Consider the following 7,566-nt stretch of genomic DNA (forward strand, 5'->3'; position numbering starts at 1 on the left):
CTACACTTAATCTGGCTAATGTTTATGCTTACACTAAAGAAAAACATACCTGATGATATATGTGGCTCCTATAGACATATAAGTCTTCTGAATATTCATTGTAAGATTTTATTTTAATTATTCCTGATCAAACTGGATTTATTAAGCATAGACAGTCACATTCCAATGTTTGTCATCAATTGAATATTATACAGTTTGCTAACCAGTCTAAGAGTAGGATTCTCGCCATCTCCTTAGACGCTGAAAAAGTGTTTGATAGAGTTGAGTGGGACTTGGCTTAGGACAGTATTTTAGTAAATGGATTAGAATCTTATATCATGCTCGAAAGGCTTCTGTTTTAGTCAATTGGTGCTTATTTTCTCCTTTCTCTCTCACTAGAGGAACATGACAGAGGGTATCCTCTGTCTCCACTCTTATTTGCCTTGGTGCTTGAGCCAATTGCTGAAGCCATCGGTAATAATTATATTATACAGGGAGTAAAAATGGGTGGATCAGAGCACAAAATTGCTCTATATGCTGACAATAATATTTTATTTTTTATAATCCAGATAGGACAGCAGGAATTGAGCTATCACTTATTAATTAGTTTGTTGCAGTATCTGGCTATGAAGTTAACTATGGTAAATCTCAGGCTCTCCCACTGGGTAACTTTGGAGAAATTTCTCACTTTACCAATTTTCCTTTTAAATGGTCAAATAGTTTAATCTATCTTGGAATGAAGATTTTGTGTAATCTGAATGAATTCTATAAACTGAACTTTACTCTAGTAATAATAACTGTGAGAAATTATCTAGATAGATGGCTGGAACTTCCCCACTCTTTGATTGGGCATGTACATCTTATTAAAATGAATATTTTGCCACGGTTTCTATGCCTATTACAAATGCTCCCTCTTCATATTTATAAAAAAAACTTTAGGTATCATCAAAAGGGCCCTGTCAAAATGTATCTGGTGTGTTAAGAAACTTATACTGAGCATTAAAACACTCCAAATTCAAATGAATAAGGGTGGCCTGGCTTTGCCAAATCTTTTTTTAACTGGGCTTTTCATGCCTGTACAATTATAAGATGGCTAAGAGATCATTTTAAATCTGAAGCAGGCCTCGACTCTTGGTGTTCAGGGTTTTTTTTAACAGCCTTCTTACTTCTGATTTGAAGCAAATCCCACTGGAAGTCAAAAGTAACCTTATAGTATTCAATGAAATTAGAATTTGGCATGACATTCGCTGGTTCCTTGGCAGCAGAGGATGCTTCGCTAAGCTTTTACCTTTGTTTAACAACCAGCCATTCACTCCTGGGGTCTCTGGGAATATTTTTGATGTCTGGGTTTCTAGAGGTATTATAATATAATTTTATAATTTATATTATTTGGGGGTGAAACTATTTATTTTCAGATAATTCATAGGAAATATGATTTACCACATACTCATTTATTTAGCCTTTTTACAAACTAGACATTTTATTCAGACTGAACCCTCTAAGACAGACCCTCAATAAACTCTGCTATTGATGATTTCTTTCTTAAACATAAACATTTTAAGAAAATTATGTCTTCTTTTCATTCAACACTGTACACACTTAATCCGTTTAATATTAGTGAAATAATAGTAGCATTGGAGTGAGATCTTGGAACAGAATGTAGCGATGAAGTATGGAGTAGGGCACTATCTTCCATAAAAACATCTTTTCTTGTAATAGGCCACAGGAGAGTCAATATAGCATCTTACACAGAGTACAAAGACTCTCAGCATTCTCCATTCTGTGGTAAATGTCAGGGAGATATTGGGAAATACTTCCATTGTTTCTGGGATTGTGTTGCAATACAGAATTTGTGGGGAAAAATAACTTCTGAACTTTTTACTCAGTATCCCACCCTCAGAGGTAACAATATCTTATTGTCACTTAACTCTTAATAAACTTTTGTTTCTGGCAACATTGCATTTTGCTTCTGTGAATTAAACCAACACTTCCAACAGTATCTCAGTGGTACCAGGAGATCTTTAAATTTGTTCTCATGTGCCTTAGGTCACAGTACTGAATATGTTTTTTTTGGCAGCCAGTCTGAAATAACTTTCTATACAAATAAGTTTGTCTTTCCATTGGGGTTAATATATAAATATATATTGTAGTCATGCTTGGGTAGGGAACTGTTTGAGTGTACTTTATTATGTACATGCTTTGATATCTATGTTTGTATAAATGTATCTGTATATGTATATACTTTTTATGCTATTTTCTTTAATATGCTGTGGTTACTAGGGAGGTTTTTGTGTATAGAATATTGCATCAGGAAAATCATTTTTATTTTTTTTAATTAAATTTAGTCTGTAAACTTGTGTTCGATATTCGAGTGCTGGACGTGGGTATTAGCTGTTAAAACTGCTGGGTTCGGAAAATTAAACATATTTCAATGAATCCTCATCTTGCTGAGGGTATAAAGACACAAACACACACACAGACACAATACAAAAATATTCAAGTTTTAAAAATACAAAAAATCAAGAACACCGTTACATTTTGCATTGTCTAGTCATGTTCATTGGGCTACACATGTTTCAAGCAGTAAAATTTATTGAAGGTTATGCAAAATTACAACAACTTGAAGGTTTTAAGTCACTGATAGCTGAATCTTTGTAAAGTATCACACTTGCTGCTTTTCCCAAACATAATTTGGCAGTGTAGTACAATGGGCAAGGAGCTGGTCTTGTAACCAACTTGTACACTTGAGGCCAAATGTTTACATACACCTTTACATACATTCAAACTCAATTTTTCACAACTCCACACATTTCATGTTACCATACATTTCCTTTGTTAAGTCAATTAGAGTATCTACTTTATTTCCATAAGAGGTCATTTCAAAATAATAGCTAAAAGCCTATTTTTGGTTTTATGTACTATATCAGATATTCAGTGGGTCAAAAGTTTACATGCACTTTGTTAGTATTTGGTGGCATTGCCTTTTAATTGCTGAACTTGAATCAGATGCTTGGGGTAGCCTTCCACAAGCTTCTCACAATACTTTGCCAGAATTTTTGCCCATTCCTCCTGACAGAACTGGTGTAACTCAGTCAGATTTGTGGGCCTCCTTGCTCGGACATTTGAATTTGAATTTATTGAAAGGATAGCCCCTTGAGATGTAGCATCTCATTTTCAAGGGGGTCCTATAGACACAAATACAAAATTATAAAACACATACAAACAAAAAAAGCATTACATAATAAACATACACTGCAAATACAGACAGCTCACTCACCCTCTCCCACCCACACCCCCAGCCCTCAGCTGTTGTACAAGAAGATTTGGCTACAATCACCCAGATAATAAATCAATTACATCAATTACATCAGCAAAAAGAGCAATTGAAGCAGTTTGTCTTCAGTTTATTTGTAACACAAATAAACTGAAGATTGCAAGTACGCACAAATTAAAAGCATAAACAGGTTATTTTAATATGAGAAAATAAAGATGTCCTGAAGCAGCGGAAAGAGGTAATAGATCTCAGAAAAAGAGGAAGATTATTCCAGTCGGATGGAGCTTCGTATTGGAATGACCTGCGTCTGGGGACAAAAAAAAGGGGTATGAAGATCTACATGGAACCAAAAACTGTTCCAAATAGGAAGGACAATTAAAATAAACACATTTGAAGATGAACTGAGCCCAGTGAAATCGCCATCTAAATTTAAGCTGCAACAATTAAGCGATTCATACATGAAACAATGGTGAGTTCTATATGGACACCTCAAAACAAATCTACATAGAGAATTCTATACAACATTAAGGGGCCTAAGATAAGTGTCAGAGGTGTTCTGATAGACAATGTCAGCATAATCAATAATAGGAAGTATCAACTGAGAAATTATTATTTTTCTGACTTGAAATGTAAAACAATTAATTGAGCGATAAAGTGAACTCAGACAACCATATGTTCTTTTTATAATAAAATCAATGTGGGGCTTAAAGGAGAGTTCAGGGTCAATCCAAAGTCCAAAATATTTGAACAAATCAACTTTCTCAAGCAGTGACCCATCATCAAATATAATCAAAGGGATATGAACGACTGTGTCGCGTACCAAACACCATGCCGCAGGCCTGCAGAACCTCCAAAAATCAAAATACTACGGTCAACTCCTTGACCTGCAAAGGCAGAGTGTTGAAGGAGTGAGATACCTGTGCCATGGAAGGACTCCTTTGAGGTAGTGTTATGGTCAATATCATCAACCGCAGCAGTTGTGAAGACGTCACCACGCATCTTAGGAGGGCAGACCACCTGTTCCTTGTGGAACTGCTGGCTGACAGTTTCTCCTACCTGGGCTGACAGACGAAGTACACGGTCATATGAGATACTGACACCCACATGTGAAAGCCGGTCCACAAGTTCTCTCTTCCTGGTTTGGGCATGGACCATCAGACCTATATACATCGGTACAGGTGTTTCCTGAGCAGTGTTGTGTGTGACGTTGGCAGATGTTGTGGGTCTTCCAAGCCGCCTGTGCTTGACCCTGTTAAACTTTAGCAGTTGTGCGATGGTTAGGGCTGCTGATGTCACTGGATATTCACTCTGGTCTCTGATGCTTGGACCTTCAAGGACCATGTTTACCAGTGCCAGCAGTAGGTTTGGCACAGAGTCTCTTTGGCAGCCTTCTGGGAACCCAGTGAAGGGTTTCTGCTCATCAAATATGTGGCGACGCACAATTTGCGCAGCATGGCCTAGGTGCACAGCATCACTGTCACTGTCCCATTCACATGCCTTGGTCAGGGCTGCACCAATGTCATCAGAGAATGCGAGAAGGACATCCCGCCTCTGGGTCTGAGCTTGCAGGTCTGGGATCTGAGCCAAGAGTCTTTCCTTCAATCTTGTAGTGTTCACTCTAGCATCGAGCTTAATGCCAAGTTGCTCTACCTATCATCTACCTGTACAGATCAGCCAGATCAGCCAGCTTGAAGACTGGTGCAGTGCTGTCATCAAAGCGTGCTTCCTCAATGTACATGACAACTTCAGCAAAAGCAACCCGTATTTCTTGAGTTTTGTGTTTTCTGGCACGGTTGTAGAGGCCCATCAAGCATTTATTGTGATATTTGGATTCAAGTGCAACCATATCTCCTGCACTAAGTCGAGCCAGCAGTTCTGTGTCCTCTAAGAGCCCTGCACATGTCCAAACTCGGTTGTCTAGCTGAAATGTTGCTGCCTCATGTAAACCATCAGTGCCAGCTGGCTTGCAACAGAAAAAACAGAGTGCCTCCTGTGCTGGTTTCTCAGTGCTAGAAGTACGTCCCCTGGTATGTTTACCTGGGCTTGCAATGGTGTCATTGTTGCCTGTACTGCTAGATTTCTTCAGAGCTCTCTTCTCGGCCTGCTGAACCTTTGTCTTGTTGAATGCCAGCCTGCACGATTGATGCCACCGAGCTTTGTTGACAACCATAGCAGCATAATGAAATGAACAATAACTTTGTAAAAGTCCATAGAATTGTGAGTGAGTATTTTATTTGGTTCTCAGGGTTACCAGGGTCTAGATTATGTCCGTTATTGCATGTGGGTCCAATGGGATAGGAAAGTTTGACCAACCGCTGGTGGCCATTTTTAAAAATGGCTGCCACGGCCACCAGGGTGCGAGTTTGTGATGGCCCAATATCCAGTTTTGTTCCCAATATATCTATCAACACATCTGCCAAATTTTGTGCTTTTATCACAAAATGAACAATTGTTATGATATTTTGATCTATGCCGCCCCACTACCATTAGAAGTAGTCAAGTTTGAGGAACCAGCCGTACCATAAGAATTAAAGTGTTGGGAACTACAGATAGAAGAGAAATGCTGATTAAAAGCATGGGAAATAAACAAAGGATCAGAAATAATTTCATTATTAATTTGCATCTGGTTTATGAAGCTTTTATTAGTTTTATTGAGAATACAGTTCAATTGATTCCAAAACTGTCTAGGGTTATGAAAATCCTGAGAAAAGCTATCTTTATAGTAATTGGATTTTGCATTCCTTGTTTTGGTCTTACATAAATTCCTCAAGTATCTGTACATTTCCCAATCAGCAGAATCTTTGGACAAGCGATATTTGGCCCAAGCTTTATCCCTTTGTTTGAAAAGGCTGATAAGATGTGAGCTGATCCAGAGTAAATATCTACCTTTAACTCTAATTGTTTTCATGAGAGCATGTTTATCAATTATGTTAGTAACTTAAGAATAAGAGAAGTTACATGCATCATCAACAAAAGGAATTAACTTAAATCTATCCCAGTTAATAGCAATTAGGTCTTGAATAAAACAATCTACATTAATATTTTTGCATTGTCTCAGTCCAATATATTTAGGAGGAGAACTTTGAATTTTAATTTTCCAGACACAAAATATAACAGAGTGATCACTCAAACAATCTGACATAACACCAGATTTAATTATCCTTTCAGGATTAGTGTATCCAGTCCAACAAAAATGAAGTCCAATAATCCACTCTAGTAGATTCAATAATTAACTGAGTGAGGTTTACACTACCAAATAAATTTCTATCATTGGAGGAGAAACGATCAAGCCAGTTACTATTGAAGTCATCCAAGATAATCATTTCATTATGCCTCTCAAGAGAATTAATAGTTGACAAAATACACTTTGTAGAGTCAGTCGAAGCAGAGGGAGGCCTATAAATGTTGCCAATAGTTAAATGTTTGTTATCATGAATAATAACGTTAATGAAAAGACATCCAAAATTAACTGGGGTCATTCTCACGAAACCTTGCCCAGAAATGAATTTCTTTATAAAATTTCAAAAGACAGTGTCCATTTTCTGTTGGGAACATTTAGAGCAGGGTCTTACTTTGTTTGTAATGATAATTTGGTTTTTTGTAATATTAATTTATTTTGTATTTTTAAGCATTTTACATGGCAACTGCAAAAATATCTCATTACCGTAACACCAGTAAGTAGTTCATAAAAATGAACAATTATACATTTTTCATAATATTTTAGAACTGGTTTACTTATTAAAGAGTCCAAAGATAAACATGGTACCAAAAATATGCTATTTTATTGTTTTAAAAATATATTAATTAAACAAATTTTCTCATTACCGTAACATGAGTCATTTTTTGAGTAGTTAATTTTGAGGTGATAATTTGTACACTTATTTATCATTTTAAATATTTACATGTATACTTATATAATTTGTCATATTTTCACTTGAGCTTACTTATTCACAGTGTATAATATTCATAAAAAGAATACGTACAAAATAATGGTGCATTACGGTAATGATAAGGTCGTTACGGAAAATGAGAGAGCCTATTACGGTAATGAGAACCAATTAATTTTACACTGTGATCAAACAATGACAATGTAATTTAAAGCCATAAAATGTGTGTTTACATTTGTCTTGTTTGTAAACAAGAAAATCATGCTTGTGTTTTGATTTACGGTGGAGTGAGACCAATTAAAAGAGCACATTGATAACATTCTGAGATGTGGACACTTTCATAGTACAGTTATTCCATTAATCTGAGACAAACTGCTTAGTTAGTTTTGTTATGCAAATCACAATTAACATGAGACAATTTAATGA

This window comes from Anguilla rostrata, chromosome 7 (assembly GCF_018555375.3).
Source record: "Anguilla rostrata isolate EN2019 chromosome 7, ASM1855537v3, whole genome shotgun sequence".
Classification (NCBI taxonomy): domain Eukaryota; kingdom Metazoa; phylum Chordata; class Actinopteri; order Anguilliformes; family Anguillidae; genus Anguilla; species Anguilla rostrata.